At 40.4% G+C, this 9,295-nt stretch overlaps 1 pseudogene; it reads left to right on the forward strand.

Moving 5' to 3' along the window:
* The first annotated feature begins 8,855 nt into the window (after positions 1 to 8,855).
* On the forward strand, positions 8,856 to 8,991 carry LOC103349557 (thymosin beta-15A pseudogene; annotated as a pseudogene).
* The last annotated feature ends 304 nt before the right edge of the window (positions 8,992 to 9,295 follow it).

Raw genomic sequence — 9,295 nt, forward strand, 5'->3', positions numbered from 1 at the left:
ACATGGAGGATGTGGATAACATTTCTGCATCTTGCCCTGAACCTTGGTGCAGATCTAGTCCCAGACACTGCAGCAGGCATTTTAGTGGGAGCCAGCAAATGGGAGTGTGCGTGTGTGTGTGTGTGTGTGTGTGTTAGTTAAAAATATAAGCTTGGGGGGCCAGTGCCTTGGCTCACTTGGTTAATCCTCTGCCTGTGGCGCCGGCATCCCATATGGGCGCCAGGTTCTAGTCCTGGTTGCTCCTCTTCCAGTCTAGCTCTCTGCTATGGCCCAGGAAGGCAGTGGAGGGTGGCCCAGGTGCTTGGGTCCCTGCACCCTCATGGGAGACGAGGAGGAAGCGCCTGGCTTCTGGCTTTGGATTGGCACAGTGCGCCAGCCTTGGCGGTCATTTGGGGGGGGTGAACCAACGGAAGGAAGACCTTTCTCTCTGTCTCTCTCGCTCACTGTCTAACTCTGCCTGTCAAAAAAAAATTTAAAAAAATTAAAAAAAAACATATAAGCTTGGAAACCTCTTCTAGTATTCAGATTATTTACAGGTATATAAAGAAATGTGTTAACCTGGGTTAACATAACAGAGTGTGACAGACTTTGTTTAAATGGTAGAAATTTAGGGACAAGCATTGTGTTGTAACAGGTTAAGCCTTTGCCTGTAAAGCCTGCATCCCTATTAGACTGCTGGTTCAAGCCCAGGCTGCTGTCCTTTCAGTCCAGCTTTCTGCTAATGTACATTGAAAAGTGATAAAGGATGGCGAAAATGCTTATGTGTCTCCCCCTCAAACAAATATTTTAAATTAAAATTATCTTTACCTATATTTTTACCTCTGTCTCTATCAGAAACGGCCTACAGAGTCAGGAAGGGTAAGCAAGAGAGATTGAAATGCTCTTATGTAGTTGATAACATGTTTCATTCAGTTAGTGACGCTCTACAGTTGGCAATAACCATCGAAGTGTTGAAAATTGCTTCTAGTATTATGTTACTTAATAAAAACAAGTGTTTACTCTATTAAACTCTAATGCAAAGTTTGTTCAGCTTCATTCTGTGTTTATTAGGCCTTTGTTAGATCTGAGTTTTCTAACCAATTGAGCAATAAAGAACTCATGTGTAATAGCTGTGAAAGGATCTCTAGCAGAAAGTGGCTGGTCATAGTTCTTTGCACACATTAAGGGAGCATTAAACACGGTCTTGCCTAAACATCTTTTCACTCTGGAATTTACATACTTTCTTTAAATCTAGATGTGCTCTGCTTAGGTTATTGATCTTTTATATGTTTCTTTAAACAAATAAATGTGGATAATCATTTCAAAATGGCAAGATGAAAACCATGTAACATGTTGGCAAGACACAAAAATTAAAGGGAGAACAAGTCTTTTGTGGGTCATTTAACATTCAACTTGATCATTAATCAATCAAAGTCAGGAGACTGAGAACAAATTAGATATCACTATTGAATGTATAGCACTCTAAACTTTTTCTAGGTGTTGATGAGATAATAACATCATGTTAAGGTAATGCAGCACTAATAAATTACTTGATGAAAACTAAATTCATTTAATATACTTAAATTCTTTACTATGGTAGCGTACTTATACACATACAAATAAACACATTCCTGGCTTCCTAGACTTATTGTAAATATAACTTAAACAACAACAAAAAATAAAGTATATAATTTTATTAATTGTATGTTCCCTTTTTTAATTAATTAATTTATTTGAGAGGCAGTATTATAGACAGAAAGAAGGAGACAGTGAGAGAGAGAGAGAGAGGACTTCATTTTGACGCTTCACTCCTCAAATGGCCTTAACATCCACAGCTGGTCCAATCTGAAGTCAGGAGCTAGGAGCTTCTTCTGGGTCTCCAACACAGGCACAAGAGCCCACGCATTTGGACCACCTTCCACTACTTTCCCAGGAACATTAGCAGGGAATTGGATTGGAAGTAGAGCAGCCAGGACTAGAACTGGTGTCCATATGGGATGCCAGCACAGCAGGCAGAAGCTTAACTTCTCTGCCACAGCTCTGGCCCCACATACTATGTTTTAAAGCATAATTTCACCTATGATTTCTTTTGGTCATCTGAGTATGCAGAAGGGAGAGGAGAATAACATGAAGCAACAACATTTAATAGAACTTTATAATTCACTAGAATTTAAACATTGTGCATGTTGATTTGGAAAATTATTCAAAAATGAATTCCTAGCATCATTTATATTTAGGTTTTCTTACTTGAAACTTGGACCTACAACATGCTGCATCTGGAATTTCCTATACTGAATGTTTTTTTAATAATCATACCAAATAGTTGACAAAGCTATCTGTTTCTATTTTCAACACTGTTATATAAGTAAAATGAGAAAACATTCATAATGATTTCACTTTAATCTTGGAGAAAAAGATGAATGGATAGTTGCAAACTAACATCTCTCATTAAATTAAAGGCTTTACCTAATTCACATCTGCTGAATGCAGCTCATTAAGCTTTATAGTATTTTGTATTCATTAGAGCAGCACTTATAGAATTTTGTTTTTTTTTTTAATGATAATCCTGTAAGTCATTTGATAGGTGAGGAAGTATAACCTACTTTACTGAGAATAAACACCTCTTCAAATTATTAGTTCAACAATTTAAGCTTGGAAATATTATCTGTTAGCGCCCAGATGGTTTACAAGCATATAAAGTAATGTGCTAACCTGGGTTAACATAACAGAATACCATAGACTATGTTTAAGTGGTAGAAATTCAGGGACTAGCATTGTGGTGTAACAGCTTAACCTTTGATTGTAATGCCCCATCCTTATCAGACTGCTGGTTCAAGCCTGGGCTGCTGTACTTTCAGTCCAGCTTTCTGCTAATGCCCATTGAAAGATGGTGAAGGATGGCAAATGTATTTGGGTCCCTGGCAAACTTGTGGGAGACCCGGATGGAGTTTCCTGGCTTTAGTCTGGCACAGACCTGGCTGTTGCTGACATTTGGAGAGTGAGGTCACTGTACCTTTTGCAAATATACAAAATAATAATTAGGTGGTAGGAATTTACTCTTTCACAGTGTGGGGTGGAAATCCAAGTCAAGTAGCATCATGGTTGGATTTTGGTGAAGAGTTCTCCCCTTGCAAGTGCTCCTGGACATTTCTTCAATGTGTGTGCATAGACATTGAGAAAACTTGCTCTCTAATGTCTCTTGTCACAAGAACACTAACTGTATCAGACCAAGATTCACTCCTTTTAGTCTTAATCACATCCATGGAGGTCATATTCTAATACAGCCCTATGGGGAAAATGAGGGCTACAAAGTATTTTTTTATGCGTGAGGCCACAATTCAGTTCACAGCATCCTGCCTTTGGATAGCCCAGAATCAGATGTTTATCACAGGCAAACTATATTCATTCTATCCTAGTAGTTCCAAATGTCTGAATTAATTCCAGCACCAACTTTAAAGTCTAAAGCCTGAGGTCTTATCTAAATAATCATATAAATTAGATTGACATAAGTAACTCAAGCTATGAGTTTTTTCTGAGGCAAAATTTCTCCACAGGAGTAATAACATAAACCAGGCAAGTTATGTGCTTCCAAAGTACAATGTTAAAATAAGACCAAGTGTCTGGTAATAACAATAGATAGAATTAAAAAGGAAACAATGATCCAACATGGGAAGCAGGCCACACAGCACTCATGGAATAACAAATGCCCTAAACAGCACTCTGACCTAAGAATCAGCCTTTAAGGGATTCAGATCTGGCTGAAAAGCCCTTGAGAGAATTTCAGGCATGGAAAGCCAAGACACTGTGGAAACAGATGATCTACATGAAGGATCTCTGTGAGTAAGAGTCCAGTGGAAAGAAGGGGCCATAGGAAGAATGTACTTTTATCTGAAGGGAGGAGAGAACTTTCACTTTGATCTTGGCCCTGTCTAAATACTAATGGAGACTGTGAACTCAAAGGGCTTCCATAGCTTTGGTAGCTCATGACAAGAAACTTGGGTGATCACTGATGTCATAAATAAGAGTGTCAATTGTTAAATCAACAACAGGAATCACTGTGCACTTCCTCCCCATGTAGGACCTCTCTCCTTAATGAGTTGTACTAGGAGAATAAACGGTAAAACTTGTCTTCAAACAGAACTTTATACTTTGTGTGTCTGTGTGGGTGCAAACTGTTGAAATCTTTACTTAGTATAGAGTTGATCTTCTGTATATAAAGATAATTAAAAATGAAACTTAATGAAGAATGGGATGGGAGAGGAAGCAGGAGGTGGGATGGGAGTTGGGGTGGGAGGGCAGATATGGGGGGAAGACCCGCTCTATTTCTAAAGCTGTACCTATGAAATTTGTATTTAATAAATAAAAGCTTTCTTAAAAAAAGTACAATGTTAGCACATGCATAAGATAAGCATTCCCATTTCAAAACAGAGAAATAGGGAAGAAAGAAGGAGAAAGGGTCTCAAACAAGTCCTAGAGGCTCTAATAATCCTCTAGGGCTTAATATTCTGCCCCCCAGGCTCATCAGAATGAGAGTCACCCCGATCCTAAAGGAACATTCAGAGAAAGACTTATCCATGTGGCTTTCCTGCAGGGCAGTCCCAAAACTGAGGCACTGGAAGGGGTCTTCCTGGCTATCCAAAGCAGAGTAAGTGATCCTGTCCTTTTTTTTCTTTTTTGACAAGCAGAGTGGACAGTTAGAGAGAGACAGAGAGAAAGGTCCTCCCTTTGCCGTTGGTTCACCCTCCAATGGCCAGCGCACCGCGCTGATCTGAAGCCAGGAGCCAGGTGCTTCTCCTGGTCTCCCATGCGGGTGCAGGGCCCAAGCACTTGGGCCATCCTCCACTGCACTCCTGGGCCACAGAAGAGAGCTGGCCTGGAAGAGGGGCAACCGGGACCCGGGACGGGATCCGGTGCCCTGACCGGGACTAGGACTTGGTGTGCCGATGCCGCAGGTGGAGGATTAGCCTATTGAGTGGTGGCGCTGGCCGATCCTGTCCTTTTAAATGCAGGCAGAAAGGTCGTTGTTCCATGGGCGCACAGTGGAGTTGGCAGCTCTGATGATTGCTGATTACCTTCAACACCATTCCTTCATTTCCTTAAGGTTCCGTGCATCTGCAAAATAATTCTATGGTCCAGTGTAGTAAAAGACAAGAAGCTTGACGGCTTTCCTTCATTCTACCCTGCTTTTCTTGTTCCCTTTAGTTTAGGTAGGGGGGTTTTTGCTTGCATAATCTGATCTCTGTTCTGATAAATTTGTGAGACATCATAACATACTTACAATATCTTAAACAAATGGCTGTTCAGCTAAATTCTTGGAATTATATTTAAATATTATTTAAACAAAATTTCTCATATGTATTTTTGTGATATAGATAGGCTGATAATCTTCCATACCTTCAAGTTTTGCTTTCATTTTGATGAATAGTGTTTTCTTCAATTCATCTCTCTTCTTTTACATTTTACAGTTAGAAGCCTGGAAGCACCTTGCTGATCCATCAACATTCTGTGTAGAAATCTCCTCACCTATTTCATTGTTCACAAGTTATACCATCCAAAAACAGTGGAACATGGTTCAGTCAATGTTTGTTTGTTTTGTCATAACAATGATCACCTTTCCTCCAGTTTCCAATAACATTTCTCATTCCATCTGAGATCTCACCAGAGTCACTTTTAACATGCATATTTCTAGCATATACTTCAAAACTTATCTGTACTCTACCCATTGCAGAAGTTTAATGCTACTTCAACAAGTTCAGGTATGTGTCCTACTCCACAGTACCAAAATCTATTTAATACCATGACAAAATTCCATAAACTATGTGGCCTAAAAGAAAATTCTTTTCTTTTCTTTTTTTTTAAATTTATTTGACAGGTAGAGTTATGGACAGTGAGAGAGAGAGAGACGAATAGAAAGGTCTTCCCTCCGTTGGTTCACTCCCCAAACAGCGCTGTGCCAATCCCAAGCCAGGAGCTAACTGCCTCCTCCTGGTCTCCCATGTAGGTGCAGGGGCCCAAGCACTTGGGCCATCCTCCACTGCAGTCCTGGGCCATAGCAGAGATTTGGACTGGAAGAGGAGCAACCGGGACTAGAACCAGGCGCCCATATTGGATGCTGGTGCTGCAGGTGGAGGATTAACCTAGAGCGCCACAGAGCAGGCCCTGAAAATTCTTTTCTTTTTTTTAATTTGTTTTATTTTTTTTTATTTTTATTTTTTGACAGGCAGAGTGGACAGTGAGAGAGAGAGACAGAGAGAAAGGTCTTCCTTTTGTCTTTAGTTCACCCTCCGATGGTCTCCCATGGGGTGCAGGGCCCAAGCACTTAGGCCATCCTCCACTGCACTCCCGGGCCATAGCAGAGAGCTGGCCTGGAAGGGGGGCAACCAGGACAGAATCCGACGCCCCGATCGGGACTAGAACCCCGTGTGCCAGTGCCGCTAGGTGGAGGATTAGCCTATTGAGCCACGGCGCCGGCCTGAAAATTCTTTTCTTAAAGTTACAGAGTCTGTGAGTTCCAAGATTCTGGAGACAGCATAGTTATTGTCTTAAAACCTCTCTTCCTGCCTTCTTCTTGGACACGCATGTATGCACACAGAGACATGCAGAGAGAGACAGAGAGGCAATTTTCTCTTCATATAGAGGCACTAATTAGGACACCATTTTTTTATTGGTGAGAGTTCCATCTTAATAACTTCATTTAAATGTAATAATTTCTTTAAAGGTCCTGCTGTCTCATATCATCACATCAGGGCATAAAAGTTCAGTATATGAATTTGAAAGGAGGGATGCTCTTTGGTGCATAGAAAGTCCATATGTATAACAGAATGATGATTTCAATAAGGATGATTATCTAATATAATAATGAATATACCACTAGAATGATTATACAATATAATAATGATTATATCACTACAAATGATTATATAATGATTATATCATTAAGAAATCACTCCGGGTGTCCTTATCAAGGACATAAATTAATAGTGATCAAATTAGGGTCTGGTGCGGTGCACAGTGGGTTGAAGCCTCAGCTTATAGTGCCATCATCCCATATGGACACCAGTTCAAGTCCCGGCTGCTCTGCTTCCAATCCAGCTCTCCACTATGGTCTGGTAAACCAGTGGAAGTTGGCCCAAGTGATTGGGTCCTACACTCCCATGTGAGGTCCGGAATAATCTCCTGGTTCCTGGCTTCAGATTAGCTCAGCTCTGGGGAGTGAACCAGAAGACCTTTTTCTCTTTCTGGCTCTACATTTTTCTACAACATTTTTCTACAAAGAAAGGAATGAAAGAAAGAAAAAGAAAGAAGAGAGAGAGAGAGAGAGAAAGAAAAAAGAAAGAAGGAAAGAAGGAAGGAAGGAAGGAAGGAAGGAAGGAAGGAAGGAAGGAAGGAAGGAAGGAAGGGAGGAAGGAAGGAAGGAAGGAGAGGCCAAGAGGAAGAGTGGGAGGGAATTATTATATTCTTTGAATTGTTGTCTATGTATTATCTGCATTATCTGTTGTCTATGTCTCTGCATTATCATATTAACAAGAGAATTGAAAAAAAGTAAAAATAAATCATTATCATATTAAAACAATTATTTTCTGTCCAGTATTTTTTCATATCTTAGTTCAAAGCATACCAGTTAAAAATTAGACCAACATGATTTTTGATAGTTAAACTTAAGGATTTTTCTATATTCTTTTTATCACTGTCCTTAATTGCAATGGAAAATGATAACGTATACTCAGAGAATGTCTTTTCACAAGTATTCACTAAAAAATATTGGAAATAAGTGAGATGGTTTCTTGAAGCTATTTTGATAGTTATATGAAAAGTGATATTGGAATGTTTCTAAAAAGATTTATTTATTTTAATGAAAGTTGGAATTACAGGGAGAGTCAGAGAGGGAGCACGCAAGAAAGAGATCTTCCATCCACTGGTTCACTCCCTAAATGGTCACAACAGCTGAGGCTTGTCCAGGCCAAAGCCAGGAGACTGGAACTTCATCTAGGTCTCCCACATGGGTGCAGGGTTCCAAGGACTTTGGTCATCTTCCAGTGCTTTCCCAGGAACATTAACATGGAGCTGGATTGGAAGTGGAGCAGCAGGGACATGAATGGGTGCCCATATGGGATGTTGGCACTGTGGACAGCAGCTTAACCCACTGCGCCACAGCACCAGCCCCATGTTGGAATACTGAATAAATATTTGAAAGACCCAAACAAAATCCTCTACAATGTCCACACAATCCATATCCACATAGTCCATACACGACAATATCCACATAGTCCATGCATGGTATATTAACTGCTATCTTCCTATTATTTCATTGATATAATTTGAATGGCCTCCACCAGCTTCCTAAACATTCAATTGTGCTATTGCAGATTTCTAAGCTATACAGGAAAAATGTAAGATTTGAGATAGTTTAAAATTCCCTATTTTGAACCTGGTCCTGAGTGAGTAGCAGTGCCTGCCCAGTTGATGGCCTTTATCAAATCTTTTTTTTTTTTAAAGGTTTATTTATTTACTTGAAAGTCAGAGTTGCACAGATAGAGAAGGAGATGCAGAGAGAGAGAGAGAGAGAGAGAGAGAGAGAGAGAGGTCTTTCATGTGCTGGTTCACTCCCCAGATGGCCGCAACTGCCGGAGCTGCACTGGTCCAAACCAGGAGCCAGGAGCTTCTTCCAGGCCTCCCATGCAGGTGCAGGGGCCCAAGTACTTGGGCCATCTTCTACTGCTTTCCCAGGCCACAGCAGAGGGCAAGATTAGAAGTGGAGCAGCCGGGTCTCTAACCGGCGCCCGTATGGGATGTGGACACTGCAGGCAGCGGCTTTACCCTCTATGCCACAGTGCCAGAGCTCCTCAAGTCTTCTTACATTCTGTCTTTTAGGCAAGATGAGTGACAAATCAAGTATTTCAGAAGGGCAAAGTTTGACAAGTCAAAACTGAAGAGAACGAACACTGTAGAAAACATACTCTTCTCTCAAAGGAAACTGTTCAGCAGGAGAAAGAAAGTGTTCAAACATCCTAAAATGATGATTTCCTCCCAAGTACAAAGTCACTACAGTGCCGGAGAGTTTGGTTTTAGTCTATTTTTTGTTAACCTGTTTATTTGTAGGGATTTTAAACACCTCATGATGTTTTCTCATATATATTTCCTGACTAAGGAGTCAGAGGTAGTCAGTGTTCTCTGAAGTTTGTTTTTAGACTTCCTGGTGATGCTTAAATTCCAAATGGCACATGTTGTTAAAAATATCACCATTGATTACCTCTTTGTATGTGTAGTCCTTTACAAGATAAGCAAATTTTAATCTTCTACACCTTATGCCTCCATT

Source organism: Oryctolagus cuniculus, chromosome 14 (genome assembly GCF_964237555.1).
Source record: "Oryctolagus cuniculus chromosome 14, mOryCun1.1, whole genome shotgun sequence".
Taxonomy (NCBI): Eukaryota; Metazoa; Chordata; class Mammalia; order Lagomorpha; family Leporidae; genus Oryctolagus; species Oryctolagus cuniculus.